Source organism: Vicugna pacos, chromosome 6, assembly GCF_048564905.1.
Source record: "Vicugna pacos chromosome 6, VicPac4, whole genome shotgun sequence".
Taxonomy (NCBI): domain Eukaryota; kingdom Metazoa; phylum Chordata; class Mammalia; order Artiodactyla; family Camelidae; genus Vicugna; species Vicugna pacos.
Window position 1 is genome coordinate 47,956,811 of NC_132992.1, and position 10,495 is coordinate 47,967,305.

Consider the following 10,495-nt stretch of genomic DNA (forward strand, 5'->3'; position numbering starts at 1 on the left):
TATTAGAAGGAAAATTAAGTAATTGATTTTTACTTTCAGCTTTTCTGCTTTTCTAACGTAGAATTTATGTTTACAAATTTGTTTTTGTATCTTCCCATGGAATTTGATATGTAATTTCTATACCTTTATTCAGTTAATGACATTTTCTAGTTAATGCTATAATATCCTCTTTGTAACATGAATTTCTTAGATCTGCATTGTTTCCACACAGTTTTGGATTTTCTCTTTAGTTTTTAAAAATGTGTTTCCAGGGTAATTTAATTGTGATCAGAGAACATTTTCTGAATAATTTCAAAGCTATTAAATTCATAGCGTTTTTTTTCATGGACTAGCATGTGGTCATTTTGGTAATTGTTCCATATGCATTTGAAAAAATGTTAATTCTGTTAGATATAATTATATATAATTTAAATATATATAGTATGCATTTACAATTTATATATTATATATATGCATATATATCATAATTATAAGAAAATTTGTTGACTTACCTATGTACCAAAATTAGCCTTTTTCCTCCTTCATCTATCTGCCATAAGGGAATACCTTTGCAATTATATGCATGACCTGAGGGAAATGTCCTAAGCAATTGTGGATGACTTAGGGCTCTGGGCCAAGGATTCATACAACTTAACCGTGACCATGGTGATGGGAGTAAGTTTACACGTGGCTTAACAACATGAACTTCCCTTTACCAAGGCTGGCCTTGTTAATGTTACTGTTAAGTGCCTATTCTATCAAAAGCAGAGATCAACACTGAGTGCTGATATGGCACCATTCTCTTGATAGTCCAGCACCTCCACTGGGCCTTCATCAAGCCTATTTTGTGACAAAGGAGACAAAATGCCTCCTTGTGTGAGTGGACACAGATTCTTTATATGGATTTGTCTTCCCCGCCTGTTTGGCTTCTGCCAGCACTATCTATAATCACTGTATCTGCCATACCAGTACTGTCAAAGAGTTCATTTCACGTAAAGTGATTGAATAATTAGCCCCGACCTAATTAAAATATGGCTTACTGAAGATTCTGATATGTGGCCAGTTGAAAGAAAACCTCCTTAAAAGAAAGATTAAAGAGGCAAGGAATGAGCTCCACAATGAGCCTCCAGAAGTCCTGCCAACAATTTGATTTTAGTCCAGTGAAATTGAATTCTGGCTTCCAGGACTTTAAGATAACACATTTCTGTTGTTTAAGACACTAAGTTGTGATAGGAGGCTAATATAATAGTTTATATTGAATTTTTTTGGTTCAAATTACTATGTGGTTTCTGTCACTTGATAAGACCCTGACTGATACAGTCCTGCATGAATATGAGGTGTTTCTAATCTTTCTGCTTGATAGGGATGGAAAAATATTTCAGTTTACAGAACAATGGCCATACATTGCGCATTGGAACTCTTAGTCTGATATTCAAAGATGCTACATCTGGCATGGAAGTTCCATTTAGAGATAATTCTAAATTAATTTTGTGGTATAAAGTTGATATGGCAGAATCCATTTGGTTTTAGTAGACTGTGGACTGGTGAATTAAATGGGGTTATGATGGGACTATCACACCTGCATCCCTTAAAGTGATCATACTCCTGAGATGTGATATTTTACTTGATTTACTCTCTTGATCAGAATGTACATCAAAATCAGAAACTTCCGTTTGATTTTCTCATCTACAATAGTTTTTTATTCCATATGCCAAGGACAAATAAGAGGTTTTTACCAACTAACAAATGCACATTATAATTTCACATTTTCAGAACTGGGAAATGACGACTGTGTGAGTCTATGAACTGTGCAAATTCTCCAATTATCTCTTAGTCTCCATATCATATGCCCTCACACTGTAAGGACATGATGATACTTCAGATCCCTGGAAATTTATGTCAACTTGAATCCTGTTTCCAGCAATTCTCAGAAAGTCAAGATATTCCCATTTTTGCCAGATAAGATCACCCAAATAAATGACCTTTAAAAATTGACTTCACAATATCATGATCATATAAAAGGGCTTCAGTCAAAGTTTTACAGGTCTGTAAACTGACTAAAACATCAAAACCAGTTATGAGATTACAACTTTGATAGTGTGATTATCTTCAACCCACTGATTATCTTCAACTCAATTTCTTGATACTTTGTAAATTAAATAATAGCCCTTGGCTGCCAATCCGTTCTTTTCCTAAACCCATCATGTCTATTATCCATCTCCCTAATCCTCTGTAGGTCAGTTTCCTCTGGCTGCTACTTCAAACTTGAAACCCATTATAATAATTGCTCCTTCATACCGTCTAGTGATGGAATACCATGTTGTGACCTCTATTATTTCTGGATCCTATTATCCAATTACTAAAAGGGAGCCCAGTTCTGTAATAGCACATCTGATCATCAGCCCTGGCCTACATAGGGCAGTTACCACTGAGATTTTCCCATGCCCCTTCACTGGCATAGTCCTTATCTCTTTGATAAATAGACTTTGTGGACATTTCCGTGGACATTTTGTGTCCTTCAGTGGACATTTTCCAATGGTGGTTTCCAACTTTAAGTAATGTATTCATACTAATACGGCCAATTATCTAAGCCTTTCTATCTCTTCCTCCAATTTCCTGCTATTGTAGTTCTGGGGTTTCTATATCTTTTAAAGTGGGGTACCTTTCTTGCTCCACTTCTTTACTGCCCATGTCCTTCTTCCTCTTTTTCATTTAGTGTGGACCATTATGAGATTCTCTAAAGAAACATAACCAATAGATGTTTGTTCATTTGTTTGTCTGTTTGTCTGTCTTAAGCAATTGGTTCATACTGTTATGCAGGTTGAGAAGTCTCAAGACCTATGTAGTTAACAAACTAAAGACCCAGGAGACCTGATGGTATAGTTTTAGTTCAAGAACAAACACCTCAGAAGCGGAAGACCTGATGGTGTAAGTTCCAGCCCGAATCCAAAGGCAGGAGATTATCCCAGCTTGAAAACAGTGAGAGAGAATGAATTCTTCCTTCCTCAGCCTTTTTATTCTATTCAAGCCTTCAATGGAGGAAGCCCATTGGTATGGGTAAATTTGCTTTAATCAGTCTACTGATTCAAATGGTAATCTCATCCAGAAACACCCTCACAGAGACATCCAGAATAATGTTTAACCAAGTAACTGGGTACCTCATAGCCCAGTCAAATTGACCCAAAACATTGACCATTGTAACAGTGTTTTCTGAGAATGTTGCTAAGGTATTAAATCATATTCATAGGGGAGTATGTCCATGCTGATTTATATTCTCTGATCCAACTTTTACTTTTACCACTCTTGACTTAGCTCCTTAGTCCTATTCATACACTCATTGATCTTAGCAGAACTTGTCAGCTAGTCCTACAGGTACTTCAAAAGTTATAATTCTTTTCATATTTTAGCAAGCAGAGATCTTCCATAATTGTATTATGATTTGACTTGGCTTAATTAAGAGTTTGAGAGGAACATAGACTAGATCCTTAGAGGGAGTTGCACATTGGTTCACAAGGATGAAGCTACTGCATTATCTTCAAGCATGGTGGGCTTGCCTATAAAAAGAAGGAAGAGATATCAGTGCAGACCCAGAGAGTTCAGAGAGAGCTGGAGTTTCAAAGTTACTAAAAATATTGACCCATATTTCTGTATCCCATGTCTCAGAATCCCATTCTTTCCAATCAAAGCCAACCTTTGCTCCAAGAAATTTCCCAGATTGAAAGTACAAAATTCTATGGTTCTCTGTTACCTTAATAATCAAGTCTTAGGCCAGGTCCTTAGTTTCTTCTGTCCTCTAATTGTAGGAGAAAAAAGATTTTTTAAATATGCTTCTAAGGAGAGCCATTTACTTTTGTACTTGTTAAATTGGTGATCACCCTCAGCCTTTCATTGGCTTCCTCCAGTGCATTGTTACAAACACCATCAGCCACCTAATTCAAAAGTACTTATATTTACTTTCCAACTACCTCAAAAACACTGAGATACAGCTTTGCCAGTGCAGTTCATCCATCAATGTCTCACCTTAGTCCACCTTCAGTGAAAGTTTTAACAATTGTACCACTACAGCTTTCTTGTTGCTATTCAGAACTTCACCAATACCAGTGATGTGGTCCTTATTGACAGCTGATTCCCAGGTGATCCTGTTCTGAAATCTAAAATAGGTTGGTAATACATTGGAATTCCTGGGAAAGAGGCTCTGAGATTAAAACTTTGAGCAGATGGGATACTAGGAAATACTCTTAAAGACTACTGCAAGAAACTGAGAGAAATAGGATTCATCTGAGATAGAAACTGAACTAGAAAGCAACTGCAACATAGGCTTTATTCAACATCATGGAGAGCTCTGGAGCTGGAACGTCCCCTCAGAGTTGGACTTTACTTGAGATAATGGCTAGGTGTTTGTATGTTCCATATTAGCCAGTCATTGGATGTAGGCTTCCCCTGGAGAAAGGATACTTCATTAAAAAGCATATTAAAATTAAACATGAAAAGTGCTCAACTCTATTAGTCATAGGGTAAATGCAATTAAACTTACAATGAAATACAAGTACACACCGGAAGAATGCCTAAAATTAAAAAGGCTGATACACCAAGTGTTGCCAAGGATGTGAAGCAATTAAGAAATCTTACACACTGCAGATGTGAGAGTTAATTTGTACCACTTTGATATATTATTTGGCAATATCTACTAAGTTGGATGAATGCATACAGAATGAGTCAACAGTTCTAATCTAAGATATATACTGAATAGAACTGTTCTCATATTATTTAACTAAAGATATATAATAAAGTATCCCCAGCTACATTATTTATAATAGCACAAAACTTCAAAGTACCCTAAAACCATTCATCACTTGAGTGGGTAAATTGATGTTGGTACATTCATATGAATGAATACCCAGTTTAGACAAATGAGAATCAATGATTTACAACCATGCACACAATATAGATGATTCTCACAAACACTATCTTGAACAAAGTAAGTCAGACATAAATGTGTGCATAATGTTTAATTCCATTTACTAGAAGTACAAATAAATCTATGCTGTTAGAATATATAAAATGAGTGCCTTTTAAAAACATGAAAAGATATGTTACCTCAATAATAATCGTACTAATACTATTTATAGTAAAAAGGTGAAACAGTACTATTTTTACCTGTAAATTTGGTAGAAATCCCAAAGTTTGATAATGCCTTTATTTTGTAGGGCATATATTGCTAAAAATATAAATTGGTACCAACCTTCAAGAGGGAGATATGCCCATGATGTATGAAAATATTTTTGTGGTTTTTTTTAGGTCAACACACATAAATGTCACCTATAGAGCTGATTAAATACAGATTCCTGAATTCTACCTCTGGAAATTTGAGTTCAGTAGGTCAGGGTGGAGAGTAATAATTTTTGTTTCTAACAACCTCCCGGATGTTATTAATGTTGCCTCTTTGCAAACAACAGTTTAAATAGTATTTCTTCAGGCTCAGTGTCACTTATAAGAATCTATCCCATAGATATCCTCTTGTGAAAGATGTTTGTATCCGGGAAAAGTTACCAGTCTGAAGAAATCATACTTTTTCAAATGTTTATTGTTTAAATGGGAAATAAATTCACAATCGCAAAGTTTGAAAAAAATTTAAAAATTAAGAAAGACTGTATTGAAAATTTCTCTCACATTGATCTCCACAGTCTATTCAGCCCCTAATCTCTCCACCACACACACACACACACCCCCCTCAGCAAAGGAAATAATCATTGTGACTTTTTTTTAATAACTTTTTTTAATAAAAGCAAATATGAGTATCTTTTCTTGTAACCCCCTTTGGACAAATTCATGGATAACATAGACAGTGTTTATTTAGTTTATTTTGAACCTTGTGAGTTACTTTATATTTCCTATTCAAAAAATAAACCTATATAAAAGAATAATTATTTTAACTTTTATAATTATTCCCTGAGACTTAATGTCAAGGTCAGCATACATTTTACTTAGATGCCAGATATTATTTGTTGATACTTGGTGTTGTCTATGACAGGAAATTAAATTGTTGAAGTTCATAGTGCAAAAACTGATTTCTGATAGGATTCTAGTTTCTTCTAATCAATGAGAGGTATTCACAGAAAATTTAGACAATGAGAAAAGCCATTATTCTCCCAAGCACCTAAGGTAAGGACACGGGATGCAGCAAGTGGCCTTTGAGAGATTGTACCCAGAATCCTAAGGCTTCTGTTAGGACCACTTTTGAATTACAAGCAGCTGAGACAAGTGGAAGGCTTCATGCAAACATTGTTCCACCATTCCCTGCAAAATTCCTGACTTAAGCTTCTCTAGTCTTCTAAAAGTTACTAAGTTTTTATTTCTCTGTATAAACCCACTTATCCTAAGTAGCTCATCTACTTACTCTGTCTGACTTTTGCTCCTTGACTGAACCCTGAGTAATAACTGCAGATGCCCAGATCCCATCTGTTTTTGTTCTATAAAATTAGAAAGAAGTTTAAATTTCCACTTCAGTGTTCTCCATCATTTGTCTCCCTGTGTTATATCATTCCCCTAATGTGTCATAGCACATGTGTATGTGGAAAGGGGATGAAATGTAGAATGAAATTTTGCACTGTCAAAAACCATGCAAGAATAACTCACAAAAGCTAAAGGATTTTTTTTTAAACTGTGATCTCACTACTCTTGCAATGAAAGTGAGAACATTTTTCCACTAGGTATTGTCAAGCTTTGGACTTGTCACATTGTTCATATCAGACAATAAGAATGACTGATGGATTTCATGGAAGAATAGAACTTTTAAGAAACATAATTTTTTAACCAGACAGTCTCTCTATTCTAATAAATTACATAAGAGCCTCATCACATGTGATAGCAGTAAGCTTTTCTAGGGAATTGAGATAAACACAATAGTGTCTAGAGAAATGACAAATTATTATGCTGAAATAAAAAGGCTATTAATTATGACATTTATGGTTATACTACATCTGAGCCTCTGTAGATGAGTAAAATAAACTTAGATTTAAAATGCACTGAATATTAGTTTATAAAAATATTGTTGTTATTTATATCTCACCATATATATATGTTTTATATCAAGGAGTGTTGTTGAGGTCAATGTGAACATGATCCATGGGTATTAAATAAACGATATTTCAACCACCACAAATCAGGTAAGTATAAACAGACAGTGAAAAATGAATAGCAATACAAGGGAAATTTTCAAATTTATATTCACATAGTTAGTTTAAGTCCTAAACTTTCTTTGGAGTCCATATTACCTGAGTTCTTCAGAATATTATAGTCACTATGTCATTGATATTTAAGGACAACCTCTCCTGCCCTTTTACGACCAGTGAGCCACTCTTCACCTTGCATACACAGATTCTCAGAAAACTTGTTTTGCTGAGACCTACTATGTTCCATGTCCTACTTCTACAGAGTTCTTCATCTCTGTGTTAGTCTCGGTCCTTGTAAATGCCTCATCTTCCCGAACAGCTTTACCTTTTTTCTTCTTCTCCATCTTTATCTAATCAATAACTTCATGATTGTTATTCATGTTTGGTAAAACTCCAGAGGATAAAAACACTGTGTAGTACAAGCTCCAACTTAAAATTAAATATTACATATCCATGTCTTAAAAGTTTTCACTATGAAGACTTTCCACCTGGCCCATGTATGTCTTATACTTCTGCATCAGTCTGTCTCTTTCTTGTTATTTGTCTCTTACTGACTTTCTCTTTATGCCCCATCCAACATCCCCTCCCACCCATCCCAAATCCCTCGCAAGATCCTTCCCTTTTCATCTCTCATGCATAAAGTCTTGAACTCTCATGCCTAAAACATAGTTTCAGTTTCTTCCCTAAGCCCCAAACTATTTCTTGGCCTACCTAAACATCACAAACTGGTAAGATGGTCTCCTCAACAGAGGATAACCTACTCGGGACCTTTCTCATTAAGCATTAAGAGAGTCTAATTTCTAGCCCTGTATTTACTTCATCCTCAGACAGACTAAGTCAGAACCTCATCCACTCACTCACCAGAGTAAATTCATAAGCCACGTGGCAGTTTTATTTTTTGACTTGTAGAAAGTAGGACTGATCCTAAGCAAGGTTATTTAGAGTAATCAAGTCTCTTCCAAAGGTCTTCAAGTGCTAACTTACCACACATGTCTTCATTATTTCTCTTCCACTGCGAGCTAGAAATTCTTATCATGACTGTTATTTCTCCTGACGGCACTTTATAAAGTACAAAATGTTCCCTATGAGAATTTATACTTAAAGTACTGTCACTTTCCAAATGAAAGCATTCCAAGAGCCACCCAGGAAGGAAGGAGAAATGAAGGGGATACTGAACTTTAAAATACACTGTCTATTCATATATACATATGCAGATCTCTCAGGAAGAAAGCACCATTGTTGCAGTGGCATACAACCTGGCCAGTCACCTAAATGAATGTTAACCAAAGCACATTTCACCTGAGGATGGCAAGAAAAATAATAAGCCAAAAGCAAAATGTATCCATCTAGAACTCCTGCTAATTTCTACTAATTAGGACAAGTAATCTAGGTTTCACAGCCTTGCAAGGATCACAATCATCAGGTTTTTCATCAACTTTGAATATTAGACTGTATGGCAAACCACACCAAGAAAAAGCTTTTTTTCCTTTCCACTCTTAACTTTATCTTATGTATAAGACTTTGAGAGTATCAAGATGCTTCAACATCCTAATATGTTTTCTAAAATGTTCTCTATTACTATGTCCTCAGTGTCACTATGGTACTTCAGTAGGTATATGTGATTTTTAAAATAATGATTTGGGTTTTAATTAATTAATCGATTGATCAGTTAGAAGGATGTTGGAAAGATTCCCTCCCATTGTAGTCTTTTTTAGTATATATATATATAGAAGTATAGTCAGTTTACAATGTTGTGTCAATTTCTGTTGTATAGCACAATGCTTCAGCCATACATGAATATACATATATTCGTTTTCATACTCTTCTTCACCATGTTACTGCAAGATATTGAATATAGTTCCCTGTGCTATACAGTATAAACTTGTTATTTATCTATTTTATATATATTAGTTAGTATCTGCAAATCTCAAACTTCCAATTTATCTCTTCCCACCCTCTTCCTCCCTGGTAACTGTAAGTTTCTTTTCTATGTCTCTGAGTCTGTTTCTGTTTTGTAAATAAGTTTGCTTGTCTTTTAAAATTTCTTTTAGATTTCACATATAAGTGATATCATATGGTATTTTTCTTTCTCTTTCTGGCTTACTTCACCTAGAATGACAGTCTCTAGGTCCATCCATGTTGCTGCAAATGGCATTACTTTATTATTTTTTATGACTGAGTAGTATTCCATTGTATAAATATACCACAGCTTCTTTATCCAGTCATCTGTCAGTGGACATTTAGGTTGTTTCCATGTCTTGGCTGTAGTCTTGAAGATTATATTTGTCACTTATTTGGCTTTTTTTGTTCAGACATTTAAGAGCATATTGAAAATTGAAAATGTTTTCAAGAAATAAAGATTGGGAAAAGTTTTTTTTTTTTAAGAATATGTAAGTAGTAGTCCTGGGCAGCTTTTTAAAAGCAATTTTAAAAGTTGATTTTAATAGGAGATGATTTTCAAATCATTAGTATAAAAAGATTCAAAAGTTTAAATATAACCATTTATCTTTGCTTATATCATTGTTGTCACTATCTCTTGAGTTTTCACTCTTAATTTTATTTAATTTTTATTTCTATGGCTCTGTTTTTCACTTTCCCCTCCCTTCTTATCTCTATTTCCTAATAATCTACTTTGCCTTGTTCTTATATATTTCTGTCTAGGTCTATAACATATATTCAGCCTTTGTTTCTTTTTGAGTTACTTTTAGGTTTATTACTTCCCACTTAAGATCACCTTCTTTTCTTCCACTTAAAAGAATAATTACCAGCATTTTTCTGTTGCTTCTCAATAGAATATATTTTCCTTTCAAACATTTTTAACCATCTGTAATATTATTTCAGAACTTGATATTGAAATGTATTTACTTCAGCCTCAAAGGCATGTAATAAACTATTCCTAGAAACACACAGAAAAGTTTTTTTTTTCCCCTTTGCTTTTTGTAACGTACATATAATAGCTACCTTGAGTCCTATTCAGTACACTTTAACAAATTACCCATTTTTTTTAACCACTAAGTAGGCCTGGGTTCAATCAGATTTTATATAATTCTGACTTTGTTAGGATTCCTTACCAGCAGTTTAAAAAAGGTAATTCATTGAGACTGACTTAATGGATATAATTTGAAGAGATAGTAACAAATTTATACTCAAGAATAAAGAATAACTAAGGTAATTGTCTCAGTCTTTCTTTAGAAAAATTCTGTCTTTATTATAGGTATCGGTGAATTTTAGAGGAATTTCTTCTGAATTTATTCATTATTCAGCTATGTGTCCAGCTAGTTAATACTAAAGCTTTTTTTTCCCATTTACAAACCATTTTGGCCTGTCTTTAAATGATTCTTAAT

General features: G+C 34.3%; 1 long non-coding RNA gene across 1 annotated transcript; it reads right to left on the reverse strand.

Annotated features, from left to right (window-relative positions):
* Positions 1-4,275: 4,275 nt before the first annotated feature.
* On the reverse strand, positions 4,276-8,212 carry LOC140697121 (uncharacterized). Its single transcript, XR_012073944.1, has 2 exons — positions 8,136-8,212; positions 4,276-4,419 (listed from the first exon to the last, which is right to left on the reverse strand). It is a non-coding gene; the product is annotated as an uncharacterized lncRNA (long non-coding RNA).
* Between the last annotated feature and the right edge of the window lie 2,283 nt (positions 8,213-10,495).